The sequence below is a fragment of the Ptychodera flava genome (assembly GCF_041260155.1).
Source record: "Ptychodera flava strain L36383 chromosome 23 unlocalized genomic scaffold, AS_Pfla_20210202 Scaffold_23__1_contigs__length_28996876_pilon, whole genome shotgun sequence".
Lineage (NCBI taxonomy): Eukaryota > Metazoa > Hemichordata > Enteropneusta > Ptychoderidae > Ptychodera > Ptychodera flava.
Genome location: NW_027248277.1, coordinates 21,635,038 through 21,652,396, shown reverse-complemented (window position 1 = coordinate 21,652,396; position 17,359 = coordinate 21,635,038).

Here is a 17,359-nt window from a genome sequence, read left to right as displayed (position 1 = left end):
TATATACTCCCAAGGGGGATTACATTTTCGACTAGGTACTAAAATTCAATAGCAAAATAATTCTAGAACTAAAACCCGAAAAGCCAAATGTCACAGAACGCATTCAAATTACGCAACTAAATAGTAAACAGAAGGCGAACAAACACTCTCTACACCAAGCAATAAGAAGCAAGACAAACCTCAGAAAATGACTAAAAAGGCTTGTATTCCCATTGACACGTCAATGTTTACAATGCCTTGTGAGTGAATCTATCATTAGTTTCTTATCATAGATGACATTTAACCAATGTTAGACCCTGACGTATTTGAAACAAAGACCCTAAAAACGGACGTTTTAGGGTCAATGCTTGAAGATACCATTCCCACCAGCATGATCGAATCAGAGAGACTAGATTGATCTAACTTTCGAGCTAGATCAGCCACCAGCAGCTGAGAAAAAAATAAGTTAACATAATCATCAGAGTCAAGCGAGCTAGACAACGGCTTCACACATTATACTCCACAGAGAGGACATTCTTACACAATTCACAAAAAGCGTTCAAAGGCTTCGTTAAAGGCATTGTTCCCGATCCCAGGGACGGGCATGGCTGGTTGCGTGGCAAATGAAAATGTTAGTCATGCTGAATCAAGGTGTAATCAAGTAATAGCTTATTTATAGATTGGGAAAATCCTAATAGTAATGATGGAATATAAACTTTGTGAAAAGTTGAGAAAATTTGCCACTTCTTTGATTTGTATGTTTTACATTCCATGTTGTACTAGCCTGTACTATACATGAACAGTCAATACATCCGGCAAGTATTCTGTGCTGTTCTTTTATAGTTAGGTCCCCGCAATCCGAGATAAGTCTTTCTATAGTGTCAACCATTCTCTTCGATTACTGTAATCTACTCCAATAAATTCCCATTAACTCATTTGTATGATTACACAGGGAAGCCTAAGCCTATCTCTTACAATCTAAGATTTGAGATATTTGACACAATATGTATGCAATTTTCATATTTTTCATAGGCCTAAATAACACACAGAAGAAAGTCATACTCAATGTTTTGTCCAATTGAAAGTCAAATTTTCACCGAAACAAGTAGAGGTGGCCACCTGTAAGCCAAACGAGAATTAATATTAGCAAAGATGGATATTAATTAAGCCTTTCCCATTTCCGATCCCAGTTACTCATACAATGGGGTATAAGCGAAAGCCAAGAGTATCGAATGTGTTGAACCTAAGTGGCCCCTATTCAGTACCACGTAGCCTACAGGTACACCTTAAAGAATACTTACCAGGCCAAAATACCGAGTGTTGAATTCCTTCAAAAGTGGCAACACCTGGAAAGACACTGCGGCAACCAATTTATCACCCTGATCTCTAACTATTTACCTCTACACCCAATAAAGCACCGGGACTCAAGACAGTTGTACATCACAAACTTAAGAGAGCGATCGAAGACACTCGCTACATAGAACGCAGGATGGAAGGCTGCAAAGACGATTCTTCAAATAGGCAAAAAAAGAGGCTAAAAACAACACAAACATTCACAGCAACGACGACAGGTCGGGTTTTCTTCCTATACTACGGTACAAACCAAACCAAAGGGTCTTTCAAAGGCCACTGCACTTCCCTTAAAGCCCGGCTCGAAATGGACTGGGATCATGATTAGTGCCAAAGTATGGTTGGGCGTTTTGGGGCATGGCTCTGCATAATGAGTCTGTTGGTAACGGTTGCGATCGTTCGCATTATCTGCGGATCTGTTTGCTCTCAGATCACGCTCAGGCTCGGACTAATATAGACACGAACAGCCTTCGTTTCAAGGTTCGTTTCAGTCATGCCTGGAAAATACTCGAAATAAAAAAGAAAGGAAACTATCAACTTAATCAAACAAGAGTTTGCTTGAATGAATTTACCGAAGTTTCAGGCCATATCAACGTTTGTTATGTGAATGATTCAGCTGCTGACCGCCATGTACATACGGAATATTGGCGCCATCTAAAGTCGAATAATTATCAAAAAAGTAAAAAGCTTATATCTGGGCTTTCTAAGAATGTATTGTTTATGGTACTTTTTTGTTTTTGTTTCCGACTAGCGGTAAATATGTTACCCCTAACCCATTCCTATTTTACTACGGAGGGCGTGACAGCCCTTCACAAACAAGTCGTTACACTCTCACACACCATCAGTTAAATGGAAAATAAGCAGATTATGACAGCTGAGAATACTAGCTAACAGAAAATCATAGTGGGTAAAATGCCTAGAGGGGATGATTTCGATACCTGGCCAACGGACTAACTGTTTTGTGCATATTGTTCAAAAAAATCACTTAAAATTGACACAAACTGGACGGCTTAAGCTTTGTAACTTTAAAATATGCAACTTTCCCCAATAAAACTATACATGTTTGAAAAGGCCAATTTCAGAGCTTTCAAACAGTATAACATTTATATGGTTTCATAATTCATGGTTCAAGGCAGAACGGGAAACATTACCCCTACCCCTTATATTATAATTTTGTTTAAAAAATCACTTAAAATTGACACAAACTGAAAGGCATAAGCTTTGTAACTTTAAAATATGGACTTTTCCCAATAAAACTATACATGTTTGAAAAGGCCAATTTCAGAGCTTTCAAACGGTATAACATTTATATGGTTTCATAATTCATGGTTCAAGGCAGAACGGGAAACATTACCCCTACCCCTTATATTAAAATTTTGTTTAAAAAATGACTTAAAATTGACACAAACCGAAAGGTTTAAGCTTTGTAACTTTAAAATATGGACTTTTCCCAATAAAACTATACATGTTTGGAAAGGCCAATTTCGAGTTTCAAACGGTGTAACACCTATATGGTTTCATAATTCATGGTTCGAGGCAGAAAGGGAAAGATTACCCTTACCCCATATGTTGTAATTTCGTCCTTAAAAAATCACTTAAAATTGACACAAACTGAAAGGCATAAGCTTTGTAACTTTTAAATATGCAACTTTTCCCCATAAATCTATATATTTTTAGAAAGGTCTCATGCAGCACTTTCAAAAAATGTAACATTGTTATGGTTTCATCATTCATGATTCGAAACAGAAAGGGAAACATTACCCCTACCCCTTATGTTACACACGGATATGTGGCATATCGCGTAATAAGAAAACAAGCTAATACACCAACAAATCTCAAGACACATACTTTTAATGTTGTTTTTCTTGTTTATTGCACTGAGTTCTTCCAAAAATATATAAATACCTTATGAAAAATTGTTTGGAGGAACGGGAAGTTAATTATTGGGTGTGAAATTTCGCAAATTTTACGATTTACGGCCAATGACCGATATAAAGTCTAATTGACGTTCGAATATTAATTAATCCCTATTAAGTTATATATCAATGAAAAGGCCATGATCTTAGCTTTCTAAAAATGTAACGTTCATAGTATTTATTGTTTCTGTTTCCGTCGAGCGGTAGATACGTGACCCCTGCCCTATCATTGAAATCCAAGATGGCGGCAAAGATGGCGCCAAATGAACCCTATGGGACACGATTTGATTTTGGGAACATCAAAATTCATAAATATAGACCCTAAGGATTACAAAAATGTAGGTTAAAAAAATACATCCATGGGGTGCATGGGAACCCTACCTTCCGACCCGACTATTGCCCTAGTTATATGGCTCTACAACCTGCTGATAAGAGGTAGTGTTGAGCATTTGCGTGCAGAACCACACATTACATGTTTTTTTTTTACTCTGCGTGCATTCCTAATAAATAAGCGGCTATATGGTAATTGGGGGGGGGGGGACTTGAAAATTTTTGAAAAAGTTTTGAGGGTATTGAGGGGGGATCTGAAAAAAAAAAGATTTCAATCGCGATTCCTCCAGCCCCCCCCCCCCCCCTCACCATTTTTTTTTTGAACGCGGCCTTACAATGTGCGCAGCAGATGAATTGAAAATACTGTTCAATTCGCCAGCGGTCACCCCAGTCATATCTAGCAACTCGCAGAATCGATCGGAATTTATTCCAAAGCGCGCCGTAGTTCGGGGGTTTCTATGAACGCCTAATTGACATCACAAAGATCGCTCTGAAGAAGGTACTCGGACGATCATATGTTACGTTCGATGAACTACAAACAGTAGTTACGGAGATCGAGCGATCATCAATGATCGACCTCTCAAGTATATGTCTAGCGATTTCGGCGATCCTCACCATAACGCCGTCACACCTCCTACACTGTAAAGTTAAGTGTTCAAGGATAGAACACCAATTAAACGCCTTTTTGTAACACTTTTTGAACGCCTCTAGACGTTCAGAAATTTAACACTACGTGTTCAACCAACATTCAATTTTTGAACACACGTGTGCAGATTTTGAACGCTACGTGTTCATCAGACATTATATTGAACACCATGGTGTTCCATATCTGAACACACGTTGCACATGAAATGTGTTCAAAAAATTGAACGCTTTTACGCGTTCAAAGGGCTGTAACACTTTTTGAACGCATGGACGCCGTTCAACGATAAGTGTGTTAAAGGCTAGAACACATGATGCGCGCTTGTTGAACACCTTTAATTTTGGGCGTTCACGGGGTGTGTAAGCCTTGAAATAACATTACAGACCTTTGGTATCCAGTAGAATTATTTTATTTTAAAAATACACTAAACATTTCTAGAGTAAAATACAATAATTTTCTGTAAAATGGGCAAATAAACATTGCAACTTTGTATTAAGTTTGTCAGAGGAAAAAACCAATAGTGTTAACACCTTCCTATCAAAAACATAAGCAATAAAAATCACCATATTGTGGATGACGTTTTATGTTCATACTTGTTTAAAATGTACAAAAATCGTCTGAAAAAGCTCAAAATTTGGCATACTTATTGTGTTGAAAGACGCTATGTATGAAATGCATACTCCATTTTTGTAAGATGGTTTCTTAAAGACATTTCTTCTTGTATAGACAATTGTAATTTGAAAAAAAAGAAGCTAGTCAAGGCTTCTCTGGTGCACATGGTATATAGTTGTCCACACTAAAGTAAACACAACATGTCAAGTTTTCAAAGTGTCCACAGTAAGGCACAACATGCAGAAAGAGGGGAAAGTTGGTCCTTGGCAGGATAAAACCTATTTCCTTGTTCAAAAAGTCCTTCATAACAAAAAGGTTTGTTTGTTTGCAATATCTTTGAATAAACCCTGAAATAAATGGGTGGCATATCAAAAATATACTTCTCAGAAATTTAACACATATTTATAAAGACCTTTCAAATTCGGGTGTACCCTGCTATTAATTTTTATAGAATTTTTTTTACCAAAAACGGTAAAAATCACCCTTAAAATTAAAAAATGTACATTTCATCATAACTTGAATATATCACATTCTGGTTATCCCTAATGTCTTAAAATGTCTTAAATGTCCTAAAATACAAAGTTGCAAATTTCTGCATAATTTGAACAATCTGAAAAAGACTATCAGTAGAGATCTATGTCCTAAATATCAAAGCTGTTCGATTAGCAGTTTTGAAATAGATTTTTTTAAAGATTTTTTGACGAAAAATGACAAAAATTGCCATGAAACTAGCACAAATTTGACTAAGGTCTTGTTTAGGGACATGTTTACCAATATTGAAGACGGCAGTAAAAGAGAAGGAGATTTTTGCCACAGAATAACAAAATTAGCATCAAAATATAAATTTGCAAATTTCATCATAATTTGAACATATCTGATAAGGGTAATCCCCTGGGACCTGTAATCCAAATATTAAAGGATTCGTACGGGCTGTTTTGAAGAAAAACCTTTGGATGTTCAAATTTGAGGGCAATGCTACACATCCACCTATTTAGCTGACAGCAAAGCTAAAAAAAAACCAGTACAAGAGACGTGTTGAGCTACAATACAAAATAATCTACGGTTTGGTAGCAGGCTATGATCAACTAAATGTTACAAGGGCATAAGCTTTCAAAGACGTGAAGTCTCCTTCATCAGATGCAAGGGGGATGAAAAATTGAAGCAGAAAGTGACAGAAAATTCAGAGTGAAAATTTCAGAAAAATCAGTAATTCAGAGTGGACATTTTTACTGTGAATGGTCTGTCGCTTCCAGCTTTAATTTAAATAATGGAGACTACACGTCTGTGAAAGCTTATTTTCCGACAATATTCAGTTGATCATACCATGCTACCAAAGCTTGGATTAATTCAGAACAAAATACAGAAATTTATCAAAATTCAGTTACTGACCCTTGGAAGTAGTACATTAGAGATGAAATGAGGTTCTCAAGCTTGTTTCCAGACAGCTACCTGTACACTCATCTTCTTCGTTATCTGTACCACCAGCTCCTATAACACTCTTCGATTTTCAGTCAAATCCAACTTTTTACATCCTGAAAAATGCAACAATAGGTAATATGGCGAGATGAAACTTTAAATGAAAGACAAGGGGCTGATTAGGTTAAGGAAAAGGGGAGACTTTCATGTACAGTGCCTCCCTTCAATATTGTTACAAAATATTTGCTGCTTCTTGTCATCAACTGATTAAAATAAAAAAGCCAAACTCTCATATGCTGAAACAATACATTGTATACTCTACGATGTTTAACTGATGTTTTACATACGATTGTGTTTACTGAAAGACATGTGTCAGCTGTGATTACGCAGCATGCAGCAGTACTATGCAAGGCGTATCGATCGCGCTCAGGTCAAGGGTTATCGCTACAGTTGTGTTTTGATGACCCTTGACCCGAGTGAGATCGATCGATAGGCTATGGCCAAAAGTACCACTGCGTAGTCACAGCTAGTTGTTGGTATAGCAGCCATGAAAGAAAATAAGGTTTCTTCACGTAGTTAAGCTATTTCAAGGTACAATACAATTAATTTCAAAGGACGATAATATAGATGCTTCAAAAATGTAATACCTTTTACTATTTTGGAGAGGAAACTTACCCTTTCTGGTCTTGCTTCCGCACGATCACGACTTCAGGGTGCGCTTACAAGAAAAATGTCGCAACTTCCGTTTTGATGCATCATGGGATAAGAAAAGACACCAAACTTGAACACCAAGTGTTTAGAAGTAGAACGCCTCTTGCACGCTGATGTTAAAATTAAAACGTTCATGGTGGTTTTCTGATTTTCTTTTCTAATTTTTAAACTTTCAACCCGTAATAAACGTGTAAAATTATTTTGTATACTTCCTTTTTTAGAAAAAACATGCTTTCAGCAATTGTAGGCCGGAAATATTTTCACTTATTGTGAAATTCGTTACACACCAAAATCCGTGTACGTTTACCGGACAGTGAAGCAATAGTAAATTTAATATAGCCATTGTAAAGTAAAAAACACAAAAGACTGTTAATTGTTTCACAGTATTGTAAATTTCTGTGATGCTGAGTTTTTGAACACTTGAAGGAGATCGTTGTTAACACGTAGTGTTCAGGTTTAGAACATCATTGTTAATATTATGAACCGGTGGTTAACAATATGAACACTAGCCGTTAAAATTTGAACACCGACATGTACATTTTGAACGCGTAAAGACGCGTCTAGCGTCCACTATTTTTACAGTGTACACTGTAAAAATAGCGGACGCCAGACGCGTCTTTACGCGTTCAAAATGTAGATGTCAGTGTTCAAATTTGAACGGCTAGTGTTCATATTGTTAACACTAGTGTTCATATTATTAACAATGGTGTTCTAAACCTGAACACGTAGTGTTAACAACCATCTCCTTCAAGTGTTCAAAAACTCAGCATGACAGAAATTTTGCAATACTGTAAAACAATTAACAATCTTTAGTGTTTTTTTACTTTATTATGGCTATATTAAATTTACTGCTGCATCGCTGTTAGGCAAACGTACACGGATTTTGATGTAACGAAAATCCCACTAAGTGAAAAATATCTCCGGTCTAAAATTACTGAAAGCATGTTTTTTCTAAAAGAAATCTATATAAATAATTTTACACGTTTATTACGGGTTGAAATTTGGAAATTTGAAAAGAAAATCAGATAACCACCATGAACGTTTTAATTTTAACATCGGCGTGCAAGAGGCGTTCTACTCTTTAACACTTGGTGTTCAAGTTTGGTGCCTCTTCTTCCCGTCATGCATCAAAACGGAAGTTGCGACATTTTTCTTGTAAACGCACGCTGAAGTCGTGATCGTGCCGAAGAAAGACCAGAAAGGGTAAGTTTTCTCTCCAAAATAGTAAATATGTAGATTTTGAAGAATCTGTATTATTATCCTTTGAAATTATTTGTGTAGCACTTGGGAATAGCTAAAATACGTGAAGAAACTTTTTTTCTTTCAGTGGCTTGTATACCATACATTAGCTGTAAATATGCAGCGGTGTTTTGGGCCATGGCGTATCGATCGCACTCAGGTCAAGGGTCATCACCGCAAAACTGTAGCGATGACCCTTGACCCGAGCGCGATCGATATGCCACACACCACCGCGTAATAACAGCTAACACATGTCTTTTAGTAATCACAATCGCATATAAAACATTAGTTAAACATCGCAGAGTGTACACTCTATTGTTTCAGCATATGCGAGTTGGCCTTTCTTTTACTTTTCTTCAGTTGATGGCAAGAAGAAGCCAATATTTTGTAACAGTATCGAAAAGAGGCACTGTATACCAACGTCACCCCTTTTTCTTAACCCAATAAGGTCACCTGTCTTTCATTTAAAGTCTCATGTCCCCATAATACCTATAATTGTTGCATTATTTTCAGTATGTGAAAAGTTGGATTTACCTGGTAATCGAAGCGTTATGGTGCAGAAATTGAAGAAGATGAGTGTAGAGGTAGCTGTATGGAAACAAGCTTGAGAACCTCAGCTCATCTCTAATGTAGATCTAAACTTCCGAGGGTCAGTAACTGAATTTTGATAAGTTTCTGTATTTTTGTTCTGAATTTATCTAAGCTTTGGTAGAACGCCATGATCAACTAAATGTTAGTGGATAATAAGTTTCCATATATGTGTAGTCTCCCTTATCAGATGCAAGAATGGAATGAGAATTAAAGCAGAATGCGACAGAAAATTCAGAGTGAAAAATGTACACTCTGAATTTCTGAATTTTCTGAAATTTTCACTCTGAATTTTCCGTCGCTTTCTGCTTCAATTCTTCATTGCACCCTTGCATCTGATAAAGGAGACGTCACGTCTTTGAAGGCTTAAGCTCCAGTAACATTAATTGATCATAGCCTGCTACCAAATCTTAGATTATTTTGTTTTGTAGATCAACACGTCTTTTGTTCTCGATTTGTTACTTTTTTTAGCTTTGCTTTCAGCGACGCAGAGCTTATCTAATAGGTGAATGTGAGGCATTGTCCTCAAATTTTTACATCCCAAGCTTTTCTTCAAACGGCCAGTACGATTCCTTAATATTTGGAGTACAGGTTCCCAGAGATTACCCTAATCATATGTTAAAGTTATGGTGAAATACGCAAATTTGTATTTTTGAGGCGAATTTTACATTTTTTGGCAAAAGTCTTCTTCTCTCTTTCTGGTGGTTCGAAGTCTTCAATATTTAGTAAACATGTCCCTAAGAATGACCTTCGTAAAATTTGTGCTAGTTGTGATGAAATTTTCAAATCTTTATTTTACATGGCAATTTTTTTCGTTTTTGGTCGAAAAATCTTTAAAAATCTTCTTCAAAACTTACTTAATGAACAGCTTTGATATTTTTGACATAAGTCTCTTCGTAAAGCTTTTTCAGATCGTTCAAATTATGCAGAAATATGCACATTTGTATTTTTGAGACATAAAAGACATTTCAGACATACATTCAAGTTATGATGAAATCTGCAAATTTTTATTTTGGGGTCAATTTTTACCATTTTTGGTCAAAAAATTTGTATCTTAAAAATTACCTGTCTGATAGCTTTGATATTTGCTACACATGTTTTGGGATGATCTCAATTTGATATGTCCAAATCATGGTGAAATCTTCAATTGTGTATTTTTTGCAGCTTTTTTCCCATTTTTGGTGAGGCCATCCCGAAGTGAGCTGTCAGAGATCCTTTACATAACACTGCGAGCTCTTTCGACGTCTAAGTCGCTTGTTGTATTGCTATATTGGTGTTGAAATGGGTAACATTTAGGTTCTTGCCATTGGTTTTAGACTGCAGTTTCCTTTTACAAGTGAATTTTAGTAAGGACTGAAATTTCCAGGTTCAACAGCAAATGCTTATTGACATACAGAACAAAACTTATGAAACGAAGTCAAAATTAGTTAATGTGTTTTTTAATTTCTGAGAAGTAGAGTTTTGAAATGTCACTGATTTATTTCAGAGTTTATTTAAAGGTATTAAAAACCATCAAATCTTCTCGTTCATGAAGGACTTTGTTGGACAAGGAAATGGGTTTTACACCTCCAAGGACCCCTTTACCCACTTTCTGCATGTTGTGTCTTACTGTGACACTTTGTGACAACTTGACATGTTGTGCATTATGTTATGTTTACTTTAGTGTGGACAACTATGTACCATGTGCGTCAGAGAAGCCGTGACTAACCTTTTTCCAAGTTTGCAATTGTCTATACAAGAGGAAATGTCTCAAACTATCTTACAAAAACGGAGTAAACATTTCATACGAATACTGTTTTCAACGCAATAAGTAAGACAAATTTTGAGCTTTTTCAAAATAGATATTTTGTACGTTTTTACAAGTATGAACATATAATGTAATCCACAATATTGAAGTTAAACCCATTTTGTCATTACTTTGTTCATATATTTTGAAAACGACCGGCAGTGTTTATAAAGATTTTCTTTTGTTTATGTTTTGATAGGAAGGTGTTTACATCGTTGGTGTTTTCCTCTGACAAACTGTACAAGTGGCCATGTTTATTTTCCCATTTTACACTAAATAATTGTATTTTACTCAACTAATTTTTGTGTATTTTTAGAATAAAATAATTTTACTGAATATCAGTGGTCCGTTATGTTATTTCCAGGCTTGAACACCCCCTGAACGCCCAAAGTTAATGTGTTCAACAAGTGCATATCATGTGTTCAATCCTTTAACACACTTATCGTTGAACGGCGTCCATGCGTTCAAAAAGTGTTACAGCCCTTTGAACGCGTAATGCGTTCAATTTTTGAACACATTTCATGTGCAACGTGTGTTCAGATATGGAACACCATGTTTTCAATCTAATGTCTGATGAACACATAGTGTTCAAAATCTGCACACGTGTGTTCAAAAATTGAACGCTGGTTGAACACATAGTGTTTTAAATTTCTGAACGTCTGGACGCGTTCAAAAAGTGTTACAAAAAGGCGTTTAATTGGTGTTCTATCCTTGAACACTTAACTTTACAGTGTACATGGTAACAACTTACTGGAATACAATACGACACGCCGGACATCGAACAGTTGGAAGATCCGACATACGGTTTGACAAAATCAGCTCTCCAAAACGATCGGACCTTCTCGCGAAATTTCTTGGCCATTTTTGGCAACGTTGGTCGAAGGAATATCTCACCTCACTTCGTGAACGTGACAATTTGAACATTTCGAAGGGAGCAACTGAGAATGTCAATAACGTCGGTGACATTGTTCTAGTCGAGGACGATCGTGTACCACAGATGAAATGAAATCTTGCTGTCATCGAGAATGTGAACCACGGTAACGACAATCTTGTACGCTCGGCAAGAATCAATAGCTAGTTAGGTCGCACAATTCGACCGGTCAAGAAACTATACCCTATTTGAAACTGGGTGTGGACATTGACAGAAATAATTCGTGTGATCTCAACAGTTCTGAAACCAATGTTGATCAAGTGGATCCCAAGGGATCAAAGACTGTTACACACCGGACAAACTTACCCGCGCTGCTGCCAAGAAAGCACGTCAATGTATAAAAAGTGGACACATGATCTGTTGAAATAGAAAGCTATTTCATGTGATCTATCAGTATAATACACATCATACGAGCACTAACTTTAATTTCACTTGTCGTTGCGAACATTTGATCATTGTCATTGCATAACAGTAGTATTGTCGAGTTTTCATTGAGCCTCAGTGAATTTTTGTGTGATACGTAATAGTGTTTTTTTTTTTCAAATCGGACGCAAAAACGTTGACCTTTCGTTTACAGGTCAAAACATTTGATTGCCACGTTTTATTTTGCAAACTTGAAGGAGTCATGTTTATCATCGTGTTATCATTGTGTTTGCAGATTCAGTTACAGTTTAATTCAGTTGTTCAGTAATTGCAGCACTTTCGCCGGGCGGAGTAATGTTGAGAACAAGAGTATGTTTATTGCCTTCTGCCTATTGGCGTATTGTCTCGCTGTCAATCACCGAGAGGCTTTCCATATTTGATTGTACCACGCCCTGTTCCACGGGCACGTGTGTTCTGATACTTTGGCGGGATAAAGCTGAGTTCAATTTTGCTGTTGCTAACTGAACACGTGCGTCCGTCCTGTTCTCTCTGGATATCTACGAACCACCTCACCCCAATCGGTCATAATTCACCTTCACATCCGGGTTAAACCAAATACACTTTGGGGATACACAGTCATTAAGTTCCTTACACTGTATTTTGGACCAACTTAGCAAAACTGAATACCAGAAATTATGTTTCGAAAATCTTTTCTTTGCAAAATCTACAGTAAGTGAGACTGATACCACCCCGAATAGTAAACAATTTAGCCCACTGTGAATCTTAATTTAATATCAACCTGTGACCCATGACACATGAACTGCTTGTATAAAAGAAGGGAGATGCGTCATTCGTAAGCCATCGTTTTCGTAATCACAACAGAGGCGTAATCTATTTACTTTATCTTGTTTTGAATTCCAATAAAATTGAAAAAAAACTCTTGACAAAATTGTTAAATTACTATTAGATAAAGGAGGTAAAGGCGAAAAAATATATAATTTTCAAAGAGCCACAGTTTTGATTACAGTAACTTTACCAAATAACGACAATGAACGCCATGCCCAATTATCTAAAAGAACTTTCACTTCCTGCATCCTTTGTTTGAAATTTAGATTCTCAATTCTGTCTAAATCAACACTGGAAACGATTCCAAGTGCAGTAGAGAGTTCATCAACTCAAAGCAAATTCATATCAGGTAACAAAATATCCTTGGAATGGCGTTTAGAACCTGTCCAGACCAGTTTTGATTTCTCTAGTTGATGCGAAGACCAGATAACTCTGAAAAGTCACGTAAAACATTTACAAATTTCTCAATGAATTTTCAGTCCTATCCAAAAAAGAAAATGTATGGTCTGCGTATTGCCTAAGAAGAAATACTTCATCTCTTAGCTTGATACCTTTATGTTCGTGTTTGCTCTAATCTCATGATCTAAGATTTCTACACACGTGATGAGTAAATAAGGAGATAGCGGATCACCTTGGCGGACGCCTCTTTCCAAAGAAAAAAAATCTGAAAAGTTACCATTATTGATTACACAACTGGTAGTATTTGAATAGAAAACGTTAACCCATTTACGAAAAGTCGGCCCAAACTTAAAATAGCAATGCACATTATCTATAAATTCCATGAAAGAGTATCAAATGCTTTCTGAAAGTCTAACAAAACAAGCAAACCAGGAATGTTATCCAATTGCGAAGTCAGCAACACATCGTAAATCAACCTAGTATTTCCCCAATGAATCTCCCCTTTAAAAACTCCTTTCTGATCAGAATGAATAATAGTAGGCAAAACTTTCTTCATGCGATTCGCCATAACACCCGAGGCTATTTTTAATCAGTATTGAGTAAGGTGATGGGGCGCAATTTTTCAGAAGGAACCTATTTTTGTTAGGTTTCAGAATTCATGTAATAATTCCCCGCCTTTTCGAAATGGACATCTGACCTGTATGGTAAGCAGAGTTTAGTGCACGAACGACATAGTCGCCGATATTTTGCCAGAAAAACTTGTAAATTAAGCGGATAATCCATCCGTACCGTGAGACTTGTTATTGGCAATGGAGCGTAAAACAGACTCGCATTCATGCATAGTTAGAGGTCCTTCCAAACTGTCCCTATCCTCATTACTCAACTTTGGAATGTGTTTCCCATGTGTCATGAAATTATTCAAACCTTCGACACAATTATCCAAATACCAGGCATAGAATAGAGACTTTTATAGAACGCGGATTGCGCATTACTTATAGCATAGGATTTTACGTAACCAATTAATCCCGTCCTTTCTTTTGGACGTGTCACGCAAACCACGTATATTGTAAGAATAATACTCAAGTTATGACTCATAAGTTACGTGTGTTAAAGTTTGTTTGCGATCATCACAATTAAACTATGGTTGTAATCGGCATGAACTAGAAAAAAAAATTCTATTTCTTGGTACAATGCTAGTGACAATAAAGAAATTTAAACCAAACATAAAAAACAAGCAAGAAAAACGAACAGAAAAAAACGCAGCAAACAATAAAACCAGAGGGAATAAAAAAAGACGACGAGGGCACGGAAACAGAGAAAACAGAACGCAAGCAAAGAAGAAGCAAGATATTAGCTGAACATGCTCTGGACATACGTCATTCTCAATACGTCACTGTAGCCAATGGCTAAAAACTGACATAAGCAAATAGTCTGAAACTCATTTTCAATGATTCCCTACACATTGAGTTCATTAAATTTTACTGCTCTGCCGCTTTTAGCATTTTTCACGAAGGTCGTGCCGACTTTGTCCATACACTGAATCATTTCCTCTCCTTTCTCATCTTCCGAGCTCTCTGAAAAATTCCAGCATTTTCCTTCGTTAAACTCTCATTTACGTAGACTTGTTTTGACCGTGGCGAAATTCCAATGCCAGTATTTTTGACATGACGTAGTTTAGTTCTAGCCGCGTAAAACTTAGCTGAAGATGGCTTGACTTGAATGTAACCACATACAAGGGCAAATCTTGACTCAAATTTTGACTCAAACTAATCATATCTTATGTTGAATGGACTGAGGGCAGGGATGAAACATTTTTGAAATATCGGTAAACAGTTGGTAAGAAGTTTGTCCAGAAATAAGCATTTTATGTGACCTCTAATTTTAAATCTTCACTTAAAATTGACTGCGTAAAAGATACCCTGAGGAATATTTAAGCAAACGTTCAGCCATTTACTTCTGATTTGCATACTACATTACGTGCAAAAACCGTCTGTTTGATGGTGAATCATTGTGATAAATGAAATGAGGCATAGGACAATTATACTTGCCAAGACTATTCATCTTTCAAACGATACGAACTTAAAGATGAATTCATTGTACGATAAATATGAAGAGGAACATAATTCATGATTGAATGTTTAAATTGAAAAGTAAATCCATAATGCTAGTTATATATTGCCACTGATGGCTTGGATTGATTTTCACAATCATGTTCATGACCTGAGCTTACCCTCTGGAAATTAGAGAGAAAGCCAGAGACCCAGAGAGACCCAGAGAGCCAGAGAGAGCCAGAGAGACACACACAGAGAGAAAGACACAGAGCAAGACAGATACAAGGAAACAGAGACAGAAAGACAGAGCGAGAGATATACAGTGAGACAGAGAGAAAGGCAGAGAGAGACAGAGACAGAGAGAAAATGATTTTACTAAGCTTGTTATGAAATGCCTCACAAATTGTTTGAATAGAGGTTAAACGAATAATTGTCTATTGCTTACACGAGGATAGGAAGTTTGATAATAACATTAGTGGCTTGGATTGATTTTGAAAAATCAAATTTCAGGAAATAAACTTACATCCTGTTAACGTAGTATATGAGGAGACAGAGGGAGAGACAGAGACAAACACAGAAAGCGAGACAGACAGACAGGCACGCAGATAGACAGACAGAGAGACAGACAGGGAGAGAGAGAGAAACAGAGACAGTCACAGAGACCATAAATTTAAGCAAATTTTAAGCTATATTTTGCATACGACATTGCCTACAAAACCATTCGTCTGATGGTCAAACACGATCCGTTAATTTCAGACGTTGGTCGCTCAAGAATTGCCGCAAATCTGTAGAGGCATAGGAATATTATGTATTTGCCAAGACTATTCACATTTCAAAAGATATGAACTCAAAGAAGAATTAATTTGAAGATTGAATGTGAAGAGAAACGTAATTCAAGATTGAATGTTTCATTAAAAGGTTGGATTTTATTGGTCAAATCGATAAAGTAGTTTATGACGCCAATGACGTTTTGGATTGATTTTAAGTTATCAGTGGTGAGGAAATAGACGTTACCAGCTGAAAATATAACGAGAGAGAGACAGAGAGACAGAGAGAGACAGAGTGAAAGAGACAGAGAGAAAGAGACACAGAGAGAAAGTGACAGAGACAATGACAGACAGACAGAGACAGACAGAGAGCAAAAGACAGAGGAGAAAGAGGGAGTCAGCGAAAGAGACAGAGACAGAGACAGACAGAGACAGACAGATTGAGAGAGAAAAGAGACAGACATTTATTTTACTCTGCTTGCTATGTATTCACTCACATGCTGTTTGACATAGATTTTATCTAGTGATTGCCCACTGCTCTTCACAAGGAGAGGAAGTTATATTTGAAATTGAAATTCATTGGTAAAAGATAAATTAACGAAAATTTAAGAAAACCCAAACCTTTTACTTTGGATTCGAATAATACATTACGTACAAAACCGTCTGTTTGATGGTCAAACATTATCGATTAATTTTACAGACAACGGTCGCTAAAGAATCGCTGCGAACTAAATTAGCATAGGATAATTATATAATTGCCAGGAATATTCACATTTGAAACGATATGCACTTAAAGAACAATTGATTTTAGGAAAAATGTAAGAGAAACATAATTCATCATCGAATGTTTCAATTAATGTACTGTCAAAACGATAGCGGTGGTTTAGAACGCAATTGATGTGTTAGATTGATTTTTAACAATCACTCTTGAGGTAAATAAGTTAACTTACCCTCTGGAAATATAGTATGAGAGAGAGAGAAGAGAGAGAGAGAGAGAGAGAGAGAGAGAGAGAGAGAGAGAGAGAGAGAGAGAGAGAGAGAGAGAGAGAGAGAGAGAGAGAGAGAGAGAGAGAGAGATGAGAGAGAGACAGACAGACAGACAGACAGACAGACAGACAGACAGACAGAAAAAGAGACGACACAGAGAGACAGAGACAGAGAGAGGGGAGAGAGAGGAGAGCAGGAGAGAGACAGACAGAGACAGCGAGAGAGAGCAGAGAGATACAGAGCGAGAGAGAACAGAGAGATACAGAGAGAGACAGAGAGATGTAGGCAAACGGAGAGACAAAGACAGAGAGACAGAGATAGACAGAGAAACAGCGACAGTAAGACATACAGACAGAGACAAAGTGAGACAGAGAGAGCGAAAGACAGATACAGGTAGACAGAAAGACAGAGGACAGAGACCGAACGAGCGAGGACACAGGGAGAA